Genomic DNA, 14,285 nt, shown 5'->3' on the forward strand with positions numbered 1-14,285 from the left:
ATGGGGTGGATTGGATTGGAGTAGAGCGGGGTGGTTTTAATAGAGGCGGTGGATTGGAGTGGGATGGTTTGAAATGGGGTGAGGTGGATTAGAGTGGGGGTGATTAGATTGGATTGGGGTGGGTGGATTGGACAAAAGTGATAAACCTAGGTTGTGGTAGATTGAACTGGGGTGGGGTGGGGTGAACTAGACTGGATTGGGTGGTTTTGAGTGGGGTGAATTGGAGTGGGGTGAGTTAGACTTGACTGGAGTAGGGTGGATTGGAGTGAACTGGATTGGGGTGGGTTGGACTGGAGTGGTGTGGATTGGACTGGAGTAGATTGGATTAAAGTGGAGCAGATGGATAGGAGTGGGGTCGGGTGGGGAGTTTTGTGGATTGGAATGGGGTGAGCTGGATGAATTAGAGTGGGATGGTTTGAACTGGGTGGGGTGGATTTGATTGGGGTAGAGTGAGGTGGACTGGACTAGGGTGCGGTGGGTGGGTTGGAGTGGAGTTGGGTGGGGTGGAGTGGATTGGAGTGGAGTAGGGTGTGGTAGATTGAGTGTGGTTGACTAGGTTGAATTGGGGTGGATTGGAGTGGGGTGGAGTGGATTGGAGTGGGTGTATTGGGGTGGTGGGGATTGGACTGAGATCGGGTGGGATGGATTGCACTGAGGTGGGGTGGGTTGCACTGAGGTGGGGTGATTGGAGTGGGGTGGGGTGAACTGGACTGGAATGTAGTGTGGTGGATTGGACTGGAGTTGACTGAAGTGAAGTGAATGGAGTGGGGTGGATTTGATTGAGTAGGGTAGACTGGATTGGGTGGACTGGATTGGTGTGGATTGAACTTGGGTGCATTGGATTGGGTTGGGGTGGATTGGATTGAGGTGGATTGGATTGGATTGGGGTGGGGTGGTGTGGGGTGTGATATTGTTGGGCATGCAAACCTGGATGTGATGTGCTCCAGTAAAGAACTCTTAAGACAATCATCCACCTTTGCAGGCACCAATGTTTGTTGTAACCCCATAAGACGTTTTTACAGAGACCAAAGCTTGTTGGGACCAATGATTGTTTTAGACCAATACTTGTTGGCACCAATGCTTGTTTTAGACCAATGTTTGTTTAGGACACATGGAGCTCAAGCCTTTAGCATCCCTATGACTCAGACTGGGTGTGTCCAGATGCAGCAGGTATTTAAACCATACCCAGCCTGAGTGAATTACTTGCTGTAAAGGTCACTGGCTGCAGAGAAGGAGTCTCTGCTTCTCCACATTTTATCTTCACGTTCAGTCCTGTATCTTGAATTCCGCTTCTGGGGAGAGGAAGAGATCGAGAGAATTAACTACTAAAAAGGTGGTAACATGCTGCGCGTGCCTGGAAAGCATTTATTTGTGAAAACCTGACATTTGCTGATTTGCTATTCAACAGTCGGGTGTTTCGGAGCGCTATGCGCTTAAAAAGGAACATCATTGGCGTTTAAGATCACTGGGAAGCTCACTGCTTGTCGCGTAGTAACGCTCAACATTGTTGCTTGCTAAATATCGCAGGAATGAAATTATTTTGCGCAATTACTATAAAAACGATGTATTGTGAATACGTTTGCTATCGCTAAGTTTAATATGACATTTACATAATTCTAAATTAATGCTGGTGATACAGAGCATTCAGTGTATGTCCTGAAAGTTTGTCTTTGCTTTGCTCAGCTCACCCTGTGATGTGATAGTGATAAAACCGATCACTTGTGTTTTTGACATTCCCCCCATGTTCCCAGAGTGTTTCAAACATTGCACTGTGATCTTTTGATATTAATCCTATGTTCCCTGAGTGATTCAAGCTTTGGACTGTGATCTTTTGATATTAACCCTATGTTTTCAGTGTGATCAAAAACACTGAATTGTATTCCTTGGAATTATGAAGTACAGTGCGCTAATTAACCCATGAATGTCTGCAAACCCTATTTACCTGAGAATGTGTTGTCATTATTTGTTATCTATTTAAATGTCTATGAAGTTGAGTGAGTCAGCATCTTGGGAAACCCCAGCAATGTGAATCAAGCAAGGCATCCACAGAACTTCAAGAACATTTAGGTAGGCGTTAATTGTAGTGACTTGGGACAACTCTGGGGTCACAGTGGGAGTAGTTATAAATACTCTAGGAGGTTCAAGCTTCTTATTTAATTAAAGTTAATCCACATTGTTTCCCAAAAATTCCTAGAGAGAGGGAGTCATCTAAAGCAGGAAAGGGGACCCTAATAGGTGCACCTAGCTTGCACAGTTAGAGACTATTACATACATGGGTTATGAGTTGTTTGACTGATGTGTAATTTACCGTAGGAAATTCCAGCTCTTCGAGAACCATCACTATTCGTTTGGATCCAGACCTGTGGCTCCAGTGTGTCTCTCTCTCCATCCATCCCCTTTCCACCCGGACGTTCTGGTGCCAATAATGTGCCTTTAAGTGGGAGGCACGCAACATGTAGAAGGAATTGCGAACAATCAACTTGGTCAATATTGTGTCTCCGTGGAACAAACAGGTTAGTGTTTGACAGTTAAATTGGATTGCATTTTTGTAGGGTAGATTGTAGTGGATTGGACTTGAGTCGAGTGGACTCGACTGGACTGGATTGCATTGGATTGGAGGGGAAGGATTGGAGTGGGATGGTGTGATCTGGAGTGGAGTGGGGTGGATTGGATTAAGTGGTAGGGTGTTGTTTGGATTGGGGTGGATTTGATTGATGTGGGTGGTTTGGATTGGTGTGGGTGGATTCTGCTGGTGTAGGTTGAAGTGGGTTGGAGTAGGGTGGATTGGGGTGAATTGGACAGGAGTGGGGTGGATTAAGGTGGACTGTATTGGACTGGAGTGGGTGGGTTAAGGTGAACTGGATTTGAGTGGGTTGGATTAGAGTGAGGTGGATTGAACTGGGGTGGGGTGGATAGAACTGGGTGGATTGTGGTAGAGTGGGGTGGATTGGAGTAGAATGTAGTGAGGTGGATAAGCATGGATTGGAGTACAGTGGGGTGGGATGGATTGAAGTAGGGAGGGTGGGACTGGATTTCAGTGTGGTGGAATGGAGTTGAGTGGGGTAGATTTGTAGTAGAGTGAGGTGGATTGGAGTACAGTGGGGTGAGTTGGATTGGAGTGGGGAGGAGTAGATGTGGTGAATTGGTTTGGAGAGGGGTGGATTGAAATCAGGTGGGGTAGACTGAATGGGGTGGATTTCAGTGGGGTGGGTTGGATTGGATTGGGTGTGGTGTGGTAGAGTGGATTGGAATGGGGTGGAATGAATTGTAGTTGGGTGGATTGGGTTGGAGTGGTGTGAGTTGGATTGAGAGGGGTGAGTTGGGTTGGAGTGGCGTGGACTGGAGTTGGCTGGACAGGAATGGAGAGAGGTGGATTGGATTGAGTGGAGAATATTGGATTGGGGTGGGGTAGCTTGGATTGGGGTGGGGTGGATTGGAGTGGGGCAGATTTTTTGATTGAGATGGGGTAGATTGTTTTGGATTAGAGGGCGGCAGATTGTTTTGGATTGAATTGGGGCAGGTTCTTTTGGATTGTCGTGGGCAGATTGGAGTGGGGCAGATTGTTTTGGTTAGCAGTGGGCAGATTGGAGTGAGGTAGATTGTTTTGGATTGGAGTTGGACAGATGGTTTTTGATTGGAATGGGTCAGATTGTTTTGGATTGATTTGGGGCAGAGTGGCGTGGGGTAGATTATTATGGATTGTAGTGGGGCAGATTGGTCGGATTAAAATGGGGCAGATTGTTTTGGATTGGAGTGGGGTAGATTTTTTTGGATTAGAGTGGGGGAGATTGTTTTGGCTTGGAGTGTGTTAGATTGGAGTGGGGCAGATTGGAGTGGGCAGATTGTTTTGTATTGGAGTTGTGCAGATTTCTTTGGCTTTTAGTGGTGCAGATTGTTTAGGATTGGAGTGTGGCAGATTGTGTAGGATAGGAGTGGGGCATATTGGAGTGGGGCAGAATGTTTTAGATTGAAGTGGGGCTGATTGTTATGGATTGGGACAAATTGTTTTGGATTGGAATGGGGCAGATTGTTTCGGATTGGAGTGTGGCAGATTGCTTTAGCTTGGAGTGGGGCAGCTTGTTTTGGGTTGGTGTGGGGCAGCTTGTTTTTTTATTGTACTGGGACAGATTGTAATGGAGAAGATTTGTTGGATTATAGTGGGGTGGACTGGAGTGGGGCAGATTGTTTTGGGTTGGAGTAGGACAGATTGTTTTGGATTGGAGTTGGACAGATACGAGTGGGGCAGATTGTTTTGGACTGGAGTGTGGCTGATTGTTTTGGATTGGAGTGCAGCAGATCAGAGTGGGGCAGATCAGGGTGGGGTAGAATGGGGTTGGGCAGATTGAGGTGGGGCAGAGTGGGGTGGATTCGACTGGGGTGGGGGGAATTAGATTGCAGCGGGCGGATTGGGCTGGGGAACATTGGTTTGGATTGAACTGGGCAGATTGTTTTACATTGGAGTGGGGCAAAATATTTTTGGATTGAACTGGAGAAGATTGTTTTGGATTTGAGTGTGGCAGATTGTTTTTGATTGGAGTGGGCAGATTGTTTTGGATTGCTGTATTAGGTGGGACAGATTGTTTTGGATTAAAGGAGGGAAGATTGGGGTGGGTTGGTAGGATTGGAGTGTGGTGGATTGAGACGGAGCGAGGCGATTTGGATCAAAGTGTGGAGGATTGGACTGGAGTGGGGCTGATTGGAGTGGGGCAGATTGTTTTGGAGTGGAGTGGGCAGATTGTTTTGGATTGGAGTGGAGCAGATTGAAGTGGGGCAGATAGTTTTGGATCGGTGTGGGGCAGATTGCTTTGGATTAGAACGGGCAGACTTTTGGATTGGGATGGGGCAGATTGTTGTGGATTGGAGTGGGGAAGATTGTTTTGGATCGCTGTACTGGAGGGGGCCAGATTTGGTTGGATTAGAGTGAGCAGATTGTTTTGTATTGGAGTAGGGTGGGTTGGGAGGATTGGAGTGTGGTGAACTGGAGTGGATTGGGGTGAGTGGTTTCGATTGGAGTGGGGCTGATTGGATTGGAGTAGGGTGGGTTGGGTCGTGCTGCACGATTATGTGCTAAAGCATAATTTTGAAAATTACACATAAGAAAGAAACAATGCTGCTTTGCAATATTTAGAACAAGATAATTGTCATCCTTTGAGAACAGCGCAGACAAGCAAAAACAAAACACCAGCGCAAAGTGAGAAAGGTAGACTTGGCAAAATAAAACAAAGGTTAACTATAGAAAGAAAAGTAGACTTGGCAAAATAAAACAAAAAGTTAACTATTTAAAATACATTTTTGCAGTTTTGTTTGTCCTGCTGAGCACATTTTCGCAGCCATGCTTCTGTTTGCAGGGCACTAAAAGTTAAACAGAACAAAATCACATCTGGAGCAGCAGCCGGGCATTGATTATGTTGAATAAATCAGTGCTTGGTCCCTGCTCCTCAGAAAGCAACGGAAATGATTATATGTCAGCCGTAACCAGTGGCGAGGTTGTAAAGAAGAATGCCACGCAGTCCACCAAGTGATAAGCAATAAACCGGTTCCAAGCTCTTTTCTAAATACAACAGCATTTTGCAAGCAGCTCCACCCTAAACAGGAAGGTAAAATGGGAGGCAGAGAGTTTATAGGAGGTACCTGTGAAGTCGCGGGCAGACAAACCACACATGATTCAGATCAACTATAGGATATGCTTTAATGCTATCAACGTGGGCATGAATGAATCTTCCCGCCCTGTCTACTTGCATATATACTTTATCCCACGTCACCCCTTAGGCACGGCCATAATAACACTCAGGGGAGGGGTGTAACTAATTTCCCCCCTATGGGACACCGCCTGTTGGACTGGCCTCGACAAAGGCCAACACTACAGTACCTTCTTTGAATGTAATGGACACGAAAAATAGCTTGGGCAAATGGTGTTATGGGGGTAAACGAAAAACCTTCTCGTTTACCTAAGGAATGTCACAGGGAAGGAGCTGAGAAGATAATTTTTTTCACATAACCTTTGCTGCTTTAACTAGGCGTGACATTTCGTCGCGCGTCCTAGCACTGCTAAAACATTACCACAAAAGACCTCAGTAGTGGTTCTATCACGTCAAATGCGCGCACTTTAGGGGGAATGTAAATGTTTCTAAAAATAAAGGAAAACCTTTTCGTTTTCCCTTTTTTTAAATCACAAAATAATATTGTCATTCACATCGGTGACATGGTGAGGCCTTTGCCTAAAGTGAAGGTAGGTGCCCCCATGCATCGATGTATCTCTGCAGAGACAAAAGGATTATAACACTCAGAATAAAAACAACGCATTCCCGACGAATTCCGGAACGATAGAAAAATATGTTCACGAATTGGCTAAAATGTTGGAAAAACATTGCAGAAATGCTAAAACCAGATGTGGTTTCAAAGCTTAGTCACAGATCCAGGTATTGAACAAATTGAAAAAAGGAACCATATTGGAGTGTGGCAGATTGTGTAGGATAGGAGTGGGGCATATTGGAGTGGGGCAGAGTGTTTTAGATTGAAGTGGGGCTGATTGTTATGGATTGGGACAAATTGTTTTGGATTGGAATGGGGCAGATTGTTTCGGATTGGAGTGTGGCAGATTGCTTTAGCTTGGAGTGGGGCAGCTTGTTTTTGGGTTGGTGTGGGGCAGCTTGTTTTTTTATTGTACTGGGACAGATTGTAATGGAGAAGATTTGTTGGATTATAGTGGGGTGGACTGGAGTGGGGCAGATTGTTTTGGGTTGGAGTAGGACAGATTGTTTTGGATTGGAGTTGGACAGATACGAGTGGGGCAGATTGTTTTGGACTGGAGTGTGGCTGATTGTTTTGGATTGGAGTGCAGCAGATCAGAGTGGGGCAGATCAGGGTGGGGTAGAATGGGGTTGGGCAGATTGAGGTGGGGCAGAGTGGGGTGGATTCGACTGGGGTGGGGGGAATTAGATTGCAGCGGGCGGATTGGGCTGGGGAACATTGGTTTGGATTGAACTGGGCAGATTGTTTTACATTGGAGTGGGGCAAAATATTTTTGGATTGAACTGGAGAAGATTGTTTTGGATTTGAGTGTGGCAGATTGTTTTTGATTGGAGTGGGCAGATTGTTTTGGATTGCTGTATTATGTGGGACAGATTGTTTTGGATTAAAGGAGGGAAGATTGGGGTGGGTTGGTAGGATTGGAGTGTGGTGGATTGAGACGGAGCGAGGCGATTTGGATCAAAGTGTGGAGGATTGGACTGGAGTGGGGCTGATTGGAGTGGGGCAGATTGTTTTGGAGTGGAGTGGGCAGATTGTTTTGGATTGGAGTGGAGCAGATTGAAGTGGGGCAGATTGTTTTGGATCGGTGTGGGGCAGATTGCTTTGGATTAGAACGGGCAGACTTTTGGATTGGGATGGGGCAGATTGTTGTGGATTGGAGTGGGGAAGATTGTTTTGGATCGCTGTACTGGAGGGGGCCAGATTTGGTTGGATTAGAGTGAGCAGATTGTTTTGTATTGGAGTAGGGTGGGTTGGGAGGATTGGAGTGTGGTGAACTGGAGTGGATTGGGGTGAGTGGTTTCGATTGGAGTGGGGCTGATTGGATTGGAGTAGGGTGGGTTGGGTCGTGCTGCACGATTATCTGCTAAAGCATAATTTTGAAAATTACACATAAGAAAGAAACAATGCTGCTTTGCAATATTTAGAACAAGATAATAGTCATCCTTTGAGAACAGCGCAGACAAGCAAAAACAAAACACCAGCGCAAAGTGAGAAAGGTAGACTTGGCAAAATAAAACAAAGGTTAACTATAGAAAGAAAAGTAGACTTGGCAAAATAAAACAAAAAGTTAACTATTTAAAATACATTTTTGCAGTTTTGTTTGTCCTGCTGAGCACATTTTCGCAGCCATGCTTCTGTTTGCAGGGCACTAAAAGTTAAACAGAACAAAATCACATCTGGAGCAGCAGCCGGGCATTGATTATGTTGAATAAATCAGTGCTTGGTCCCTGCTCCTCAGAAAGCAACGGAAATGATTATATGTCAGCCGTAACCAGTGGCGAGGTTGTAAAGAAGAATGCCACGCAGTCCACCAAGTGATAAGCAATAAACCGGTTCCAAGCTCTTTTCTAAATACAACAGCATTTTGCAAGCAGCTCCACCCTAAACAGGAAGGTAAAATGGGAGGCAGAGAGTTTATAGGAGGTACCTGTGAAGTCGCGGGCAGACAAACCACACATGATTCAGATCAACTATAGGATATGCTTTAATGCTATCAACGTGGGCATGAATGAATCTTCCCGCCCTGTCTACTTGCATATATACTTTATCCCACGTCACCCCTTAGGCACGGCCATAATAACACTCAGGGGAGGGGTGTAACTAATTTCCCCCCTATGGGACACCGCCTGTTGGACTGGCCTCGACAAAGGCCAACACTACAGTACCTTCTTTGAATGTAATGGACACGAAAAATAGCTTGGGCAAATGGTGTTATGGGGGTAAACGAAAAACCTTCTCGTTTACCTAAGGAATGTCACAAGGAAGGAGCTGAGAAGATAATTTTTTTCACATAACCTTTGCTGCTTTAACTAGGCGTGACATTTCGTCGCGCGTCCTAGCACTGCTAAAACATTACCACAAAAGACCTCAGTAGTGGTTCTATCACGTCAAATGCGTGCACTTTAGGGGGAATGTAAATGTTTCTAAAAATAAAGGAAAACCTTTTCGTTTTCCCTTTTTTTAAATCACAAAATAATATTGTCATTCACATCGGTGACATGGTGAGGCCTTTGCCTAAAGTGAAGGTAGGTGCCCCCATGCATCGATGTATCTCTGCAGAGACAAAAGGATTATAACACTCAGAATAAAAACAACGCATTCCCGACGAATTCCGGAACGATAGAAAAATATGTTCACGAATTGGCAAAAATGTTGGAAAAACATTGCAGAAATGCTAAAACCAGATGTGGTTTCAAAGCTTAGTCACAGATCCAGGTATTGAACACATTGAAAAAAGGAACCATATTTGGAAATAATATTAGGAAACCTTCGCTCAGTGCCATCCGAACCCATCAGATCAGTTGGTAGGTTGGAATCCAGGATGCTGGGTCACATTGGCACTCCCTGAGCTGCCAAGGTGACCCAGGTCTTCCGAACTTTGAGCCAGTGTCCTGATTGGCTAACAAGTCGACTGCCCCTCATATGATCCAACCTTTCTGCAAAGGATTACAATCATGGCATCCTATCTCTGAAATGTATATAAAAGCCATTAATGCTATAGTCTCTTGTTTTGCCAATGAATATGCCAGTATCACAAATGCTTTCTGGGAGCAGAGAAAATGCAGGTAGGCAGTGGCTCACACCTACCCTTATAAAGTCAGTTGCTAAAATACATTAAGCCAGGTTACAGTATCTGAGTGCAAGGAATATTTTATCCGCCTGAGTAAGAGGGAAATGTTGTTTGCAAGCGACAGTCTGTAAACAAGCCGAGGTTGTCATGGAAACGGATCCTTTCTATCAAATTAAAATGCTGCTGCGAAGTATATGATTATATGTTGATCGGAATCACGAGCTTGCTGTTTGGTTAACATCCTCTTCTCAGCCGCAAGGGAGGGACACTTAAGGACAAGAGATTATGTGTTTATTATTCATTTTTATGAGGCACAAGCAAGACAAAAATGTTATTTATGTGCTTATTATCAATTTGCATAGGGAACAAACAAGCCAACAATTGCACCTGATTGTGGCACCGTGGGAGTGAACATCCACAGTATAATATCAGAATTACAAAATTAGTTACAAGTCAAAAATACGATTCAAACAAGAAATAAAGACAAAATCATGTTGTGAGCTGTTTCCGACACAGGGAAAGGGCACAGCAGAGTTCATATCATGGGGCTTAACATGGTAACTTCTACCTGAGACAAGGCTGGACTTGAAACTGAAAGCAGGGAGTGAACCAGTGCCAGGTGCCTTAAAGCTGTGATTTAGCGCGGACTTGTGATGCAGTTTTGCGTGAAAAAGTATACCGCCGGCTAGCGCCATTCCAAGGCACCGGCCGGGTGTCATATTTATGGTATGACGGTAGCCGACGGTAAGGCCCGGCTAAAGTCATAAAAAAGGATGCCAACCGGGTTAGGGGGGCTTAGGTGGAACAGGAGGTTGTGCGTCAAAGAATGATGCTAGTATGGGCAGAGGCATAAATAATGCCTCTAACCCGACTAGCGTCACCCTTGACGCACAACCCCCATGGACATGACTCATGTCCTGACTTTCAGCCTGACATGAGTCCATGCTACTAAACATAAGGGAAGAACTAGCCCACTCCAGAGACAAGGATACTCCTCAGTTTTGAACCTATTAGACCTTTCAGTCACTTGACACTATGGACTAGTAATCGTTAATCGAAAGGTTGTCAGTAACAAATGGCTTCAGAGAAGAGGACTGTCCTGGTTTTCTACCTTCCATTAAATCCACAAAGCCATGTTAAACTGGACCAATTTCTCTCTAAAATATTTAGCATCAAGTGTGATGTGCCCTAGGACTCTGCTTTTTCACCAGTTCTAGTCAGGTCTACACGGTCCCTCTCACTGACATCCTATCTTCACATAGTAATGGCTGTCACTTGGATGGCAATGATAGAAAGCTCCATCTTAAGCTTCAGGATGAGCCTGGCACAATTCACACATTGTCCCATGCCTTTCACAGGTTCACCTCTGGTTCTAGAAGAAGTGTCTCTACCTGAGTGGTGAAAACTCTGAAATTGTGCACCTGGACCCTGTCATCCTGCCTCCTTCTTTTTTCATTCTGTCCTATTGAACTGGACACTCCCTAAACCCCTATGTATAAAGCACACAACTGCTCTTAAATTGTGTGATACAATTGATTAATCTCACCAACATTTCACTATTTTCTATCTGGGCTCCAAGGTTAAGCAGTGACTATCAGAACAACACTCTCATCCTCGCTCTGGCCTGCTTGGATCCCTGTAGCAGATGGTTAAAGTGGCGGTATCACCACCTACAGGCTGGCGGTGTAAACCGCCACATTATGAGTGTGGTGGGTTGGCTACTGCCAACCCGCCACATCTCCACTCATATCGTCATGATGGTGTGAACCGCCGGGCCAGAAATGTGCATCTCCGACCTGGCGGTCCACACAAGACCGCCGGCGGTATAATGAGTCGGCCTACCGAAATGGTTTCCGGGGCACTAGCACCGCCACAAAAACCATGATGGCAGGGCTACCGGTGACAGGGAATTCCTTCCCTGTCACCAGTAGATGGCTCCCCCACCACCCCCATCAACCACCTGGTCCCCCCGCCCCCCTAGAGTCACAGCACCCCACACACATTCACTTACATTCACACAACCACGCATACACCACAACACTCACAGACGCATTCACACATGCACACACACATTCATACGTACACGCATACACCACACACTCAGACAGAACACCCCCCATCCTGACACACCTCCTCCCCTGTCAGACCCTGACTTACCTTGTCCGGCAAGGAGTTTGTCTGGCAGGGAAGGGGCACTGCTACCGCCAGCAGCTCCCTGCCAGCAGGACACCGCCAGGCCGTCTATATTGTCAAAATACAGCTGGCGGTATCCTAATGGTGGGGCGGTGCCGCTGGTAGCACCGCCCAGACGCCTCCAACCGCCAGCATGGATACTGCTGGATTTCCACCCAAAGTGTGGAGGAAATCCAGCAGTATCCATAATATGGTGGTCAGGAGACCGCCAGCACTGCGGTCTCCTGGAGCCCGTGGCTTTGTCAGTCTTGTTTTGAGACCCCCAAAGTCATAATGAGGGCCTATATGCCAACCCTCCCCGGCCTTTCTCTCTCATAACTGCAGAGAGTCCAAAACTATGCCACACACTTGTTGTCGGCTATGAAACAACACATTCCCTGGAAACCACCCTCTGAGTCCATGTACAAGAAAATTTAACCTTTTAAATGTTTTGCCTCATACACAGAGCTTTATGGTCATCAGCTGAACTGGTTTGTGAATCGTAGGGTCTCTTGTTTACCAACCAGACGTGTAGCCAGCCAATGTATTTTATCTACCTGACTAACTGGATACAAGAACTTTGGTAGATGATCTTGCTGCGCTTAGTGCTCCTCCCAGTGAACAGTGGGCAGATAGTTTTGGATTGGAACACACCACAGCTGAGGCTGGGAACTGACTATCTCAAATTTCAAAGATCCTGAAAGACCCAAGGAAAAAATTTGATTACTATTCGGATTAGCGGCTCCCACTTCAAGGGATAATCACAACCTTTGTCAGTGTGAACCCTCATAGTCGCAGAGGAGACAGGCTTAACAAAGAGCAATGTGCAAAGCATGGGTCTCCAATGCATATCTTGAAAGCTAATGGTAGTTTGTCAACATTGGTGTCATGTTAGAAGAATCCTTGGTGTTATGAGAAGCACCCATGGCATCTGATCTTAAAGCCTGTAAATTTGAAGCAGATTTTATATAAAGCATTGTACATGTGAGTACTTGATGAAAATGGCGAGTTGATATTTGGGTACAGCGTATTTACATGACTTCTGGAGATCTATCAGGTGCTCCACTCTAGTTAGTCCTCAGGACAAAGGTTGCCCACCCCAACACCAAGTAGGTCCCAGGCCCAGCTCTCCCCGTACTGCTGCATCGCTCTTGCTCATGTCTTCTCCTTGCTTTTGCTCTGTTTTTTGAGTGCCTATTCCTTGCTTTTCCTTCATTCCTCACTGCTTTCTTCTTGCTTTTCCCCCTGATTTTTGTGCAGCCTCTCCATGCAACTCCAGACCATCACCTCACTTTCGGTATTCCGAAGGGCCCTCAAGACCTGACTGTTCAGATGAGCCCCTGGACCTGCAAACACCTGGATACCCTGCTAGGTAATTTGCAGTGCCTTAGATATCCTGATTGATTGTTTGACGAAGCATGCCAAACAAGTGCCTCCAGCTTTGCACTATCAAACCTGCTCATTAACACTACCAAAGAGGTAGGAAGAACTTCTCATTTGAAACATTGGTATCAGAGATGACAAGGAAGTTAATTTGTCCACCAGAGTGTAAGTCCATTCTAGGATGTAGCCCCTTCCCACTAATCCTGGCCAATGCCCGTGAGTTAAACCAATCAGTCCAAGTGCTTTGACCATAATGGCTAGACAGACCAGCCCTAGTCCTTACTTTTTGTGTCAAACCTGGACATGTAGTAACTTGATCTTGTTCCCATTGCAATGTTCTGCCTACGAAATATATAATATGGACAGTTTCTTAAAATATCATGTACATTTGCATCCATTGGTATACTCCTGTGATTAAGCACAGATCTGTTTGTTTTTTAGATTCACATCGTGTTTCCAAGGAACCCTGCAACAGTCACAGGAATCCTGGAGTATTCTGGAACTATTGTGTGAATTTCCAATTACACATCTGTGACAGCAGCTGGGCATGAATATAGTACATCAATGCACGCTTTTGCCTTTTCATAGGGAATTTTTTTTCCAGGTAGACAAACCATGGCTCCTGAATCCCAGAAAAGTTTTCTGGTGTTCCTTGTCAGTTTCTTCCTGAAGTAGGAGTAAATAGCTTACTGTTCACATGGTGGAAATGGGTGGTTAAGGAGTATGGGCCAGATGTAGCAAAGGTTTTTACCCATTCTGTGTCTATGGGAAAAAGTGTTCGTACATATGGCCCTATGTGCGCTAACTTTCGAGAGCCTCTCTGCTCTGTAGTTCCCACTTCCCAGGAGATGACTTAATTGTGGGAATATTACATCATACATCACTTTGTGAATCAAGCCCTTTCCATTTAAAATGTCTCAATTATGGGTGGGCTTTTCAGCAATGAATGTAAAGCAACAAAGCAGTAGCTGACCAGGACACTTATGTGAGGCTGCTGGATATAAAGGGCTAAATCCTTTCTTCCTATGAAGCATTTCATCCCAGACTGATTTTCGATCAAACCCAGTCTTCACAGTGCTGTCACTAAGTAAATAAAATGCGCTGCTTGTATGTTTTTTTTTTAACGTACTTTCTCCTTGTGCCATCCTGCATTCGCGATGTGCAACTTTAGATTTTTTTTAAAATACCAACTTTACACTTTCTAGGTTACTAGGCTCCCACCCCTTGTTACCGATGGCAGTCCCTATGACCTCCCGGGCTACAAGGAGCATGGCCACTCGCTGCTGACCCTTTATGGGCCCCTTACCCCGCCTGCTCTCTCCTGTCCCTGCCATAAGGCATCCCAAGGACAATGTTTCAGCAGGCCTCTTTTAGGCTTTTGTGCTTCAAGCCAATCATGTTTGTCTCC

The 14,285-nt window shown here is 45.5% G+C and overlaps 1 long non-coding RNA gene across 1 annotated transcript; it reads left to right on the forward strand.

Moving 5' to 3' along the window:
• Positions 1-1,219: 1,219 nt before the first annotated feature.
• On the forward strand, positions 1,220-14,056 carry LOC138258789 (uncharacterized). The gene is made up of 3 exons (XR_011198570.1): positions 1,220-1,333; positions 2,314-2,513; positions 13,319-14,056. It is a non-coding gene; the product is annotated as an uncharacterized lncRNA (long non-coding RNA).
• The last annotated feature ends 229 nt before the right edge of the window (positions 14,057-14,285 follow it).

The sequence above is a fragment of the Pleurodeles waltl genome, chromosome 9 (genome assembly GCF_031143425.1).
Source record: "Pleurodeles waltl isolate 20211129_DDA chromosome 9, aPleWal1.hap1.20221129, whole genome shotgun sequence".
In the NCBI taxonomy this organism is placed as follows: domain Eukaryota; kingdom Metazoa; phylum Chordata; class Amphibia; order Caudata; family Salamandridae; genus Pleurodeles; species Pleurodeles waltl.